The 12,667-nt window shown below is 50.5% G+C and overlaps 1 protein-coding gene across 1 annotated transcript in view; it reads left to right on the forward strand.

The window, feature by feature from the left end:
* The first annotated feature begins 17 nt into the window (after window positions 1-17).
* The window catches only part of LOC106613245 (neuroserpin), a 52,173-nt gene continuing 39,523 nt past the window's right edge, over window positions 18-12,667 (forward strand). The window contains exon 1 of the mRNA XM_014215316.2: window positions 18-136. The gene's annotated coding sequence lies outside the window, so the exon portion shown is untranslated. The remainder of the gene's footprint in view (window positions 137-12,667) is intronic.

Genomic DNA, 12,667 nt, shown 5'->3' on the forward strand with positions numbered 1-12,667 from the left:
TCAGCGTGTGGAGAGGGCGGGACAAGAGCGGAAGATATTTAGCTCCTCGAGCGACCTGCTGCGGCGGCGGAGAGAACCAGCGAGGCGACGCATGAGACCGTACAGTATTTCTACATTACCTACCTGACACTTTTCGGTAAGGCACATTTACAATATTATCAAATACATAGACATATGTTCAATGCATTGTGTGTATATCAGTTATACATCAACGGTTTGATGCGCCCATTTTCACGTTTAGATTTGAAGATTGGTGATGTTTATCATAGTTTATGTGATATGTTCATGTTTTCACATTATAGAGGTGCGGTTTTATGCCATGACAATGATGAAGTTACTAGGCGACCACAGGGAATAATTGATGTCACTTAGTGGTTTATGAGAATGTTGTCTGTACTGAGTCTAACAGTCTAACAAAGATGCTGATCTTTCCACTAAAGGCAGTAGCATCATCGATAGCCAATGAGGGGATTGTTTTTCAGTTGAGGACACACAGACACAATTACAATAGTGTGGGTCTCTAATGTCCTTGAAATGGATTACGCCTAGTATTGACTTTAAATTCCTTCTCTCAAGTAAATGTTATAATAAAAAGGTTGAATTCCCACCTCGGCACAACACGCCCAGTCCCCGGGGCACAGACCTCAAGGCCGGGAAAACATTATTGTTTTTAAACACAGCTAACTTTCTGCATTTCAACACATGTTTTGTGTGTATATATATATATATATATATAATGCTATTCTACACATTTTGCCATGATGCTGAGATAAAATGTTGCAGTTTCAAAGCCAATTTCCTGCTATTCTACACATTTTGCCATGACACACATTTTGGTTGACATGAATGATAATGCAAATTATCAAGGGGAACCTGTTACTTAAAAAAAAAAAAAATTAAAGAGCAAACCAGTTAGTTCACTAAACCTATACCACCTCCACCGAACCAGTTAGTTCACTAAACCTATACCACCTCCACCGAACCAGTTAGTTCACTAAACCTATACCCCCTCCACCGAACCAGTTAGTTCACTAAACCTATACCCCCTCCACCGAACCAGTTAGTTCACTAAACCTATACCACCTCCACCGAACCAGTTAGTTCACTAAACCTATACCACCTCCACCGAACCAGTTAGTTCACTAAACCTATACCACCTCCACCGAACCAGTTAGTTCACTAAACCTATACCACCTCCACCGAACCAGTTAGTTCACTAAACCTATACCACCTCCACCGAACCAGTTAGTTCACTAAACCTATACCCCCTCCACCGAACCCAAAGGAAACATCATTTTGTTATTCTCTTCTATGAAACAACAACCATATGTTGTTATTAATCCCATGATTTATCGTTTGTTAATCTGTGTTGATGAGCCGGGTTATTAAAGGTTACCTGGGTTATTAAAGGTTCAAGCCAAGGGAAATGCATGAAAAAAATCAAGCATTGCCACGAGAGAGACCAAAGCAGAAGGTCACGGCAGGTACAAACGTCTGGAACAACATTTATGGAACAGCATCTCTGAGTCCACTGGTAGGAACACATTATGGATGCAGTTCTATGTTAATGCACTGGAAGGGAGATTGAGGATGTGATTTGGATACATAGGGGCAGATATACTCAGTAGTGGCTGCCATATTGGAATACACACACACACACACACACACACACACACACACACACACACACACACACATAGAGGGAGTCGAACAGCAGTTTGTCCTTTACAATCCACAAGGGATTTGTTTATCGTCTCAGAGAGAGAAAGGGGGATGAGATATGTGAGCGAGAGAAAGTCCCTTGTAGCTCAGTTGGTAGAGCACAGCGTTTCTAACTCCTAGGCTGCTGGTTCGATTCCCGAGGGGAACCTGTATGAAGAAAAAGTATGAAAATGTATGGACTCAATACTGTAAATCGCTGTGGATAAGAGCATCTGCTAAATGAATAAAATGTAGAAAGGGAAGATGAGAGAGAGAGATAGGGCCAAAGATAAGAGCGAGAATAGATGAATATTGATGGAGTCAATACAGAGGGGAGATGATGGACTGTTGTTGATGTTTAAGACTCCAGCCAGGGATTATTCTCGTACATAAAGTACCCCTGGACGTCACACATACAGTAACCATATCATAGATATTCAACTGTAATGCTACAGTAATGATGTGGTAGATTTCACCATACATCCCAACACACCCCATATGCAATACTGTAACTATAGATATTCTCCCACACACCCTTTACCTAGTCCACAGCCCTGTGTTATGACACTGTCCTCAGCACAGGTAGTGATCTGCTGGTGGATGGCTGGCTCTGCTCTCTGGGGTGGGCTGCTGATAGAGACAGATCACCTCTCTCTCTCTCTCTCTCTCCCTCACACCTACAGTACATACCCAACACGCATATTAAATGCAAGGGACGTCAGTGATAGAGACAGCTCTTGTCCATTATGATCAGGACATTGCACATCTGACTTTGTGTGTGAATGTCTCTGTTACTCTATCCCTTTCTCTCTCTGCTTCCTGTTCTCTGCTGTCCTCTTGTCCTCTCTGCTTCCTGTCCTCTTGTCCTTTCCTATTCCTGTCCTCCTGTCCTCCTGTCCTCTCCTCCTGTCCTCCTGTCCTCTCCTCCTCTCCCACAGATGGTCATTTTTGTAACCTTTCCTTTCCTCTATCTTCTTTAGTCTCTTTAGCACATTTAGTCTCTTTAGCACATTTAGTCTCTTTAGCACATTTAGTCTCTTTAGCACATTTAGTCTCTTTAGCACATTTAGTCTGTTTAGCACATTTAGTCTGTTTAGCACATTTAGTCTGTTTAGCACATTTAGTCTCTTCAGTACATTTAGTCTCTTAAGTCTTTAGTACATTTTAAAATGGCCTCCAGTCACTCACGGACCCTAAATAGAAACCAATCCAATTACAGCTTAAATCTGCGTGCGTGCGGAAAGGGGTCAGGCGGTGCTGTGTAAGGGGGTGTGGGGAAAGGGGTCAGGCGGTGCTGTTGTGCTGTGTAAGGGGGTGTGTGGAAAGGGGTCAGGCGGTGCTGTTGTGCTGTGTAAGGGGTGTGTGTGTGGAAAGGGGTCAGGCGGTGCTGTTGTGCTGTGTAAGAGTGTGTGTGTGTGGAAAGGGGTCAGGCGGCGCAGCAGTGCTGTTGTGCTGTGTAAGGGGGTGTGTGTGTGGAAAGGGGTCAGGCGGTGCTGTGTAAGGGGGTGTGTGTGTGGAAAGGGGTCAGGCGGTGCTGTTGTGCTGTGTAAGGTAACTGGCTCCACGTCAGCCCTGCTTTCCCTGTTTGGAAGGTAGCTGTAGTTAACGTGCATCCTGCTGTCTCTCTATCAACTCTCGCTCTCGCTCTCTCGCGCTCTCTCTGCTCTCTCTCTCTCGCTCTCTCTCTCTCGCTCTCTCTCTCTCGCTCTCTCTCTATATATCTATCTATCTATCGCGCTCTCTCTCGCGCTCTATCCTGCTCTCTCGCGCTCTCTCTCTCTATCTATCTCTATCCTGCTCTCTCTCTCTCTATCTATCTCTATCCTGCTCTCTCTCTCTCTATCCTGCTCTATCTATCTCTCTCGCGCTCTCTCTCGCGCTCTCTCTCGCGCTCTCTCTTGCTCTCTCTCTCGCGCTCTCTCTCTCGCGCTCTCTCTCTCGCGCTCTCTCTCGCGCTCTCTCTTGCTCTCTCTCTTGCTCTCTCTCGCGCTCTCTCTTGCTCTCTCTCGCGCTCTCTCTCTCTCTCTCTGCGCTCTCTCTCTCTCTCTCGCTCTCTCTCTCTCGCGCTCTCTCTCTCTCTCGCGCTCTCTCTCTCTCGCTCGCGCTCTCTCGCGCTCTCTATCTATCTATCTCTATCCTGCTCTCTCGCTCTCTCTCGCGCTCTCTATCTATCTATCTCTATCCTGCTCTCTCGCTCTCTCTATCTATCTATCTCTATCCTGCTCTCTCTCTCTCTATCTATCTCTATCCTGCTCTCTCTCTCTCTATCCTCTGCTCTCTCTCTCTATCCTCTGCTCTCTCTCTATCCTCTGCTCTCTCTCTCTATCCTCTGCTCTCTCTGTCTCTCTCTCTCTCTCTATCCTGTTCTCTCTCTCTCTCTCTCTATCTCTATCCTGCTCTCTCTCTATCCTGTTCTCTCTCTCTCTCTCTATCTCTATCCTGCTCTCTCTCTATCCTGCTCTCTCTCTCTATCCATCTCTATCCTTCTCTCTCTCTCTCTCTCTATCCTGCTCTCTCTCTATCCTGCTCGCTCTCTCTCTCTATCTATCTCTATCCTGCTCTCTCTCTATCCTGCTCTCTCTCTCTATCTATCTCTATCCTGCTCTCTCTCTCTCTCTCTCTCTATCCTGCTCTCTCTCTATCTCTATCCTGCTCTCTCTCTCTCTCTCTATCTCTATCCTGCTCTCTCTCTATCTCTATCCTGCTCTCTCTCTATCCTGCTCTCTCTCTCTATCTCTATCCTGCTCTCTCTCTATCCTGCTCTCTCTCTCTCTATCTCTATCCTGCTCTCTCTCTATCTCTATCCTGCTCTCTCTACTCTCTCTCTATCCTGCTCTCTCTCTCTATCTATCTCTATCCTGCTCTCTCTCTATCCTGCTCTCTCTCTCTCTCTATCTATCTCTATCCTGCTCTCTCTCTATCCTGCTCTCTCTCTCTCTCTCTCTATCTCTATCCTGCTCTCTCTCTATCCTGCTCTCTCTCTCTCTATCTATCTCTATCCTGCTCTCTCTCTCTCTCTCTATCTATCTCTATCCTGCTCTCTCTCTATCCTGCTCTCTCTCTCTCTCTCTCTCTCTCTCTCTCTCTCTATCTCTATCCTGCTCTCTCTCTATCCTGCTCTCTCTCTCTCTCTCTATCTCTATCCTGCTCTCTCTCTATCCTGCTCTCTCTCTCTCTATCTATCTCTATCCTGCTCTCTCTCTATCTCTATCCTGCTCTCTCGCTCTCTCTCTCGCTCTCTCTATCTCTATCCTGCTCTCTCGCTCTCTATCTCTATCCTCTGCTCTCTCTCTATCCTCTGCTCTCTCTCTCTGTCTCTCCCGTCCTCCATCTGAGTACCAACTCTTTCTGAAGACCCACAATATCTCTCTCTCCCTGCAATGTCTCTCCCAACCCTCTCTCTTCTTCTCCCTCCCTCTCTATTTCTCGCTCTTGTTCTCTGTCTCTGTCTCTCTGTCTCTGTCTCTCTGTCTGTTAACAGGGCTTAATAAGTGGTTGACCTCAGTTGACCCCTGTGGTATGGGCAGAGTGCGCTATGGGATTTATGACACTGGATTCAATTTACAAACAAGCAGGAGAGCCACCTAGGAATGATTCTAGCAGGCTGTAGCAGCAATGGGTTATTACCTGCTATTCATTTCCTGTTTTCCCTACAGCAGTGGTTCCCAAACTGGGAGACCAACTCAGTCTGGTTTTAATCTTACTCTTGAAAGTTGTAATAGTAGAATGCACAAGGTGCCATTTTGAAATTGGGTAGTGTGTCATCAGTACCTCTTTTCATGTCAGTAATTATGTACCTTAGAGAGATACACTAGCCATGTCAGCTAACGCTTTTTTATTTGGGTTTTTTAGCCAATAGATATTGTTGTCATTTTTTTTGTCACTCAAACATCACATGAATACATATTAACATGGCACAATTTTAAAACTGCAGCATTTTCTTTGTACCCCATGACATCATATTTCCCAATGCTGGAAGGGGGGCCCAAGTGAAAACGTTTGGGATCCCCTGCCCTACCGTACACCAGGCAGAGTGTTTTCCCCTGCCCTACCGTACACCAGGCAGAGTGTTTTCCCCTGCCCTACCGTACACCAGGCAGAGTGTTTTCCCCTGCCCTACCGTACACCAGGCAGAGTGTTTTCCCCTGCCCTACCGTACACCAGGCAGAGTGTTTTCCCCTGCCCTACCGTACACCAGGCAGAGTGTTTTCCCCTGCCCTACCGTACACCAGGCAGAGTGTTTTCCCCTGCCCTACCGTACACCAGGCAGAGTGTTTTCCCCTGCCCTACCGTACACCAGGCAGAGTGTTTTCCCCTGCCCTACCGTACACCAGGCAGAGTGTTTTCCCCTGCCCTACCGTACACCAGGCAGAGTGTTTTCCCCTGCCCTACCGTACACCAGGCAGAGTGTTTTCCCCTGCCCTACCGTACACCAGGCAGAGTGTTTTCCCCTGCCCTACCGTACACCAGGCAGAGTGTTTTCCCCTGCCCTACCGTACACCAGGCAGAGTGTTTTCCCCTGCCCTACCGTACACCAGGCAGAGTGTTTTCCCCTGCCCTACCGTACACCAGGCAGAGTGTTTTCCCCTGCCCTACCGTACACCAGGCAGAGTGTTTTCCCCTGCCCTACCGTACACCAGGCAGAGTGTTTTCCCCTGCCCTACCGTACACCAGGCAGAGTGTTTTCCCCTGCCCTACCGTACACCAGGCAGAGTGTTTTCCCCTGCCCTACCGTACACCAGGCAGTGTGTTTTCCCCTGCCCTACCGTACACCAGGCAGTGTGTTTTCCCCTGCCCTACCGTACACCAGGCAGTGTGTTTTCCCCTGCCCTACCGTACACCAGGCAGAGTGTTTTCCCCTGCCCTACCGTACACCAGGCAGAGTGTTTTTACATGAAAGGATAGAGTGACTGTTTGTTGTTGGTTGTTCTTTAACGCAGGTCTTTCAGAGCTTGGGATGAGCTGAGATCAGGGATTGTCCTGTTGTCAAGTCAGATTTTAGCTTAGAGTCCCTGTCTGCCTGCCTATCCGTCTGTCTGTGTGTTTGTTTCTGTCTGTGTGAAGGGATATGAGAGGGAAGGGCAGCACCAGAGGCAGGATTTGGGTGGTTGTTTTAGACTGTTAGGCTGGTCTGAGATTAACTGAGTATGATTTTGGCTGGGGACACAGCATGACAGGGTAGGGAGAGAGAAGGCTGGGGACACAGCATGACAGGGTAGGGGGAGAGAAGGCTGGGGACACGGCCTGACAGGGTAGCGGGAGAGAAGGCTGGGGACACGGCCTGACAGGGTAGCGGGAGAGAAGGCTGGGGACACGGCCTGACAGGGTAGGGAGAGAGAAGGCTGGGGACACGGCCTGACAGGGTAGCGGGAGAGAAGGCTGGGGACACGGCCTGACAGGGTAGGGGGAGAGAAGGCTGGGGGGGACGGCCTGACAGGGTAGGGAGAGAGAAGGCTGGGGAGACGGCCTGACAGGGTAGGGAGAGAGAAGGCTGGGGACACGGCCTGACAGGGTAGGGAGAGAGAAGGCTGGGGACACGGCCTGACAGGGTAGGGAGAGAGAAGGCTGGGGGGACGGCCTGACAGGGTAGGGAGAGAGAAGGCTGGGGACACGGCCTGACAGGGTAGCGGGAGAGAAGGCTGGGGAGACGGCCTGACAGAGTAGGGAGAGAGAAGGCTGGGGACACGGCCTGACAGGGTAGGGGTAGAGAAGGCTGGGGACACGGCCTGACAGGGTAGCGGGAGAGAAGGCTGGGGACACGGCCTGACAGGGTAGCGGGAGAGAAGGCTGGGGACACGGCCTGACAGGGTAGGGGGGAGAGAAGGCTGGGGACACGGCCTGACAGGGTAGCGGGAGAGAAGGCTGGGGACACGGCCTGACAGGGTAGGGAGAGAGAAGGCTGGGGACACGGCCTGACAGGGTAGCGGGAGAGAAGGCTGGGGACACGCCCTGACAGGGTAGGGGGAGAGAAGGCTGGGGACACGGCCTGACAGGGTAGGGAGAGAGAAGGCTGGGGGGACGGCCTGACAGGGTAGGGAGAGAGAAGGCTGGGGACACGGCCTGACAGGGTAGGGAGAGAGAAGGCTGGGGACACGGCCTGACAGGGTAGCGGGAGAGAAGGCTGGGGACACGGCCTGACAGGGTAGGGAGAGAGAAGGCTGGGGGGACGGCCTGACAGGGTAGGGAGAGAGAAGGCTGGGGACACGGCCTGACAGGGTAGCGGGGAGAAGGCTGGGGAGACGGCCTGACAGAGTAGGGGAGAGAGAAGGCTGGGGACACGGCCTGACAGGGTAGGGGTAGAGAAGGCTGGGGACACGGCCTGACAGGGTAGCGGGAGAGAAGGCTGGGGACACGGCCTGACAGGGTAGCGGGAGAGAAGGCTGGGGACACGGCCTGACAGGGTAGGGGGGAGAGAAGGCTGGGGACACGGCCTGACAGGGTAGGGAGAGAGAAGGCTGGGGACACGGCCTGACAGGGTAGGGGAGAGAGAAGGCTGGGGACACGGCCTGACAGGGTAGCGGGAGAGAAGGCTGGGGACACGGCCTGACAGGGTAGGGGGAGAGAAGGCTGGGGACACGGCCTGACAGGGTAGGGAGAGAGAAGGCTGGGGACACGGCCTGACAGGGTAGGGAGAGAGAAGGCTGGGGACACGGCCTGACAGGGTAGGGAGAGAGAAGGCTGGGGACACGGCCTCCCCGGGGAGGGAGAGAGAAGGCTGGGGACACGGCTTACAGGGTAGCGGGAGAGAAGGCTGGGGACACGGCCTGACAGGGTAGGGAGAGAGAAGGCTGGGGACACGGCTTACAGGGTAGGGAGAGAGAAGGCTGGGGACACGGCTGACAGGGTAGCGGGAGAGAAGGCTGGGGACACGGCATGACAGGGTAGGGAGAGAGAAGGCTGGGGACACGGCCTGACAGGGTAGGGAGAGAGAAGGCTGGGGACACGGCCTGACAGGGTAGGGGGAGAGAAGGCTGGGGACACGGCATGACAGGGTAGGGAGAGAGAAGGCTGGGGACACGGCCTGACAGGGTAGGGAGAGAGAAGGCTGGGGACACGGCATGACAGGGTAGGGAGAGAAGGCTGGGGACACGGCCTGACAGGGTAGGGAGAGAGAAGGCTGGGGACACGGCCTGACAGGGTAGGGAGAGAGAAGGCTGGGGACACGGCCTGACAGGGTAGGGGGAGAGAAGGCTGGGGACACGGCCTGACAGGGTAGGGAGAGAGAAGGCTGGGGACACGGCCTGACAGGGTAGGGAGAGAGAAGGCTGGGGACACGGCCTGACAGGGTAGGGGGAGAGAAGGCTGGGGACACGGCCTGACAGGGTAGGGAGAGAGAAGGCTGGGGACACGGCCTGACAGGGTAGGGAGAGAGAAGGCTGGGGACACGGCCTGACAGGGTAGGGAGAGAGAAGGCTGGGGACACGGCCTGACAGGGTAGGGAGAGAGAAGGCTGGGGACACGGCATGACAGGGTACGGGAGAGAGAAGGCTGGGGACACGGCATGACAGGGTAGAGGGAGAGAAGGCTGGGGACACGGCATGACAGGGTAGGGAGAGAGAAGGCTGGGGACACGGCCTGACAGGGTAGGGAGAGAGAAGGCTGGGGACACGGCATGACAGGGTAGGGAGAGAGAAGGCTGGGGACACGGCATGACAGGGTAGGGAGAGAGAAGGCTGGGGACACGGCCTGACAGGGTAGGGGGAGAGAAGGCTGGGGACACGGCCTGACAGGGTAGGGAGAGAGAAGGCTGGGGACACGGCCTGACAGGGTAGGGAGAGAGAAGGCTGGGGACACGGCCTGACAGGGTAGGGAGAGAGAAGGCTGGGGACACGGCCTGACAGGGTAGCGGGAGAGAAGGCTGGGGACACGGCATGACAGGGTAGGGAGAGAGAAGGCTGGGGACACGGCCTGACAGGGTAGGGGGAGAGAAGGCTGGGGACACGGCATGACAGGGTAGCGGGGAGAGAAGGATGTTTTGCTCTTGTTCTGTATCAGTGGATGAAGCTGTTGTCAGATAGTCTCTTCATCACTTGTTCAATACAGGGGAGTTATGGGTAGTCAGAGGAATGGAGGGAAAGGAGATGATTCTGTTCTTCTATTATAAAGATGAGCTATAGTTTCAGAGATGTCAGTGTTCTCTGTAGTGTGTTGAGGGAGGGAGGGAGGGAGGGCTGAGCTGCATAACAATAGGATCAGTCCCACAGTCCTCTCCCAGGACACAGTGTTGGATCTGAAACAGATAGGCGATAAATTGGTACAAATTAATGTATAAAACCTCTCCCAATCTGAATCCCCTTCTCATCAGAATGAAGAACTGCACCGAGGATGGAGCACAGCAATCTAAGGGAGAGGGAGAGAGAATGAGAGGTGTAGTTCATTCCTCTGATTGAGAGATGGGGGAAGGGGAGTGAGAGAGTGGAACAAATCAGCTTTCTGTAGCCAGCAGACTGATTGTTATTCTCATGTCGCATAGAGAGAGAGAGAGAGAGAGAGGTATGTATGTATGTATGTATGTATGTATGTATGTATGTATGTATGTATGTATGTATGTATGTATGTATGTATGTATGTATGTATGTATATGTATGTATAGAGATATAGAGATATATATATAGAGATATAAAGTGGAGACGGCAGGCCTGGAGGACAGGACATTATGAAGTGGAGACAGCAGGCCTGGAGGACAACCAGGTTTCCATTCAATTGGTGACATATTTTCATGTGAATATTCTAAAATCCCCATAAAGAAGAAACTGCTAATTTCTCCCTCCGGTGGTGTTTCCACTAAACAGACTTGTTACAGATAAAAAACCAGTGTGTGACGACAATATTAACTTTTTTCCCACATGACTTTTCAGGTACCAAATAAAAATCTCACGTTCAGTGTGTTTCCGTCGCATTTTCAACTCTACCAATAGTTTTGTCTCAAACTGTTGTGTTAAATAGCAAAACACTCTGTTCCTGATGTGTGTTTTTAGCCAACAGCTGGCAGACACAGGAAGTCTACATGATGACATTATGATAAGAGCGCTGAATATTTGTATTTGTCAAACATCGATCATCATGTCAGTAATTGTTTTATAGATGTGAAGGTGTGAGGCGGGTGTATGTGGGTGTCTGTTCATATGAATGGGAGTGTGGAGGAGGTGAATATGAATGGGAGTGTGAAGGAGGAGGTGAATGTGAAGGAGGAGGTGAATATGAATGGGAGTGTGAAGGGGGTGAATATGAATGGGAGTGTGAAGGAGGAGGTGAATGGGAGTGTGAAGGAGGGGGTGGTGATTAACTGGGTCTGATGGGTAAAGGGGGGGGACAGGGAGTGGGTGGTGGAAAGGGATGGATTTGGTTTGGAAGAGAGAAGGAAGGACCTAATTATACCATAGAGTAATTGTATTAATCTTTTAATACACCAAACATTACAGTTGGCACTATGCATTTGGGGAGGTAGCGATCTCCTGGCATCCGCCAAACACAGAAAGTCACTGAGCTCTTCAGTTAGGCCATTCTGTTGCCAATGTTTGTCTATGGAGATTGCATGGCTGTGTGCTCGATTTTATACACCTGTCAGCAAGGAGTGTGGGTGAAATAGCCGAATCCACTCATTTGAAGGGGTGTCCACATACTTTAGTGTAAGTAAATCAAATCAAATGTATTGGTCACATACACATGGTTAGCAGATGCTAATGTGAGTGTAGCGAAATGCTTGTGCTTCTAGTTCCAACCATGCAGTAATATCTAACAAGTAATATAACCTAACAATTTCACAACAACTACCTTATACACACAAGTGTAAAGGAATGAATACGAATATGTACATAAAAATATATAAATGACTGATGGCCGAACGGCATAGACAAGATGCAGTAGATGGTATAGAGTACAGTATATACATATGAGATGAGCAATGTAGGGTATGAAAACATTATATGAAGTGGCATTGTTTAAAGTGGCTAGTGATACATTACATCAAGATGCAGTAGATGGTATAGCGTACAGTATATACATATGAGATGAGCAATGTAGGGTAAGTAAACATTTATATAACATAAAGTGGCTAGTGATAAATTGAATACATCAATTTTACCATTATTAAAGTGGCTAGAGATGAGTCAGTATTTTGGCAGCAGCCACTCAATGTTAGTGATGGCTGTTTAACAGTCTGATGGCCTTGAGATAGAAGCTGTTTTTCAGTCTCTCGGTCCCAGCTTTGATGCACCTGTACTGACCTCGCCTTCTGGATGATAGCGGGGTGAACAGGCAGTGGCTCGAGTGGTTGTTGTCCTTGATGATCTTTTTGGCCTTCATGTGACATCGGGTGGTGTAGGTGTCCTGGAGGGCAGGTAGTTTGCACCCGGTGATGCGTTGTGCAGACCTCACTACCCTCTGGAGAGCCTTCCGGTTATGGGCGGAGCAGCTGCCGTACCAGGCGGTGATACAGCTCGACAGGATGCTCTCGATTGTGCATCTGTAGAAGTTTGTGAGGGTTTTTGGTGACAAGCCGAATTTCTTCAGACTCCTGAGGTTGAAGAGGCGCTGCTGCGCCTTCTTCACCACGCTGTCTGTGTGGGTGGACCATTTCAGTTTGTCCGTGATGTGTACGCCGAGGAACTTAAAACTCTCCACCCTCTCCACTACTGTCCCGTCGATGTGGATAGGGGGCTGCTCCCTCTGCTGTTTCCTGAAGTCCACGATCATCTCCTTTGTTTTGTTGACATTGAGTGTGAGGTTATTTTCCTGACACCACACTCCGAGGGCCCTCACCTCCTCCCTGTAGGCCGTCTCATCTTTGTTGGTAATCAAGCCTACCACCGTAGTGTATTCTGCAAACTTAATGATTGTGTTGGAGGCATGCATGGCCACGCAGTCGTGGGTGAACAGGGAGTACAGTAGAGGGCTGAGAACACACCCTTGTGGGGACCCAGTGTTGAGGATCAGCGGGGTGGAGATGTTGTTACCTACCCTCACC

This window comes from Salmo salar, chromosome ssa09, assembly GCF_905237065.1.
Source record: "Salmo salar chromosome ssa09, Ssal_v3.1, whole genome shotgun sequence".
NCBI lineage: Eukaryota > Metazoa > Chordata > Actinopteri > Salmoniformes > Salmonidae > Salmo > Salmo salar.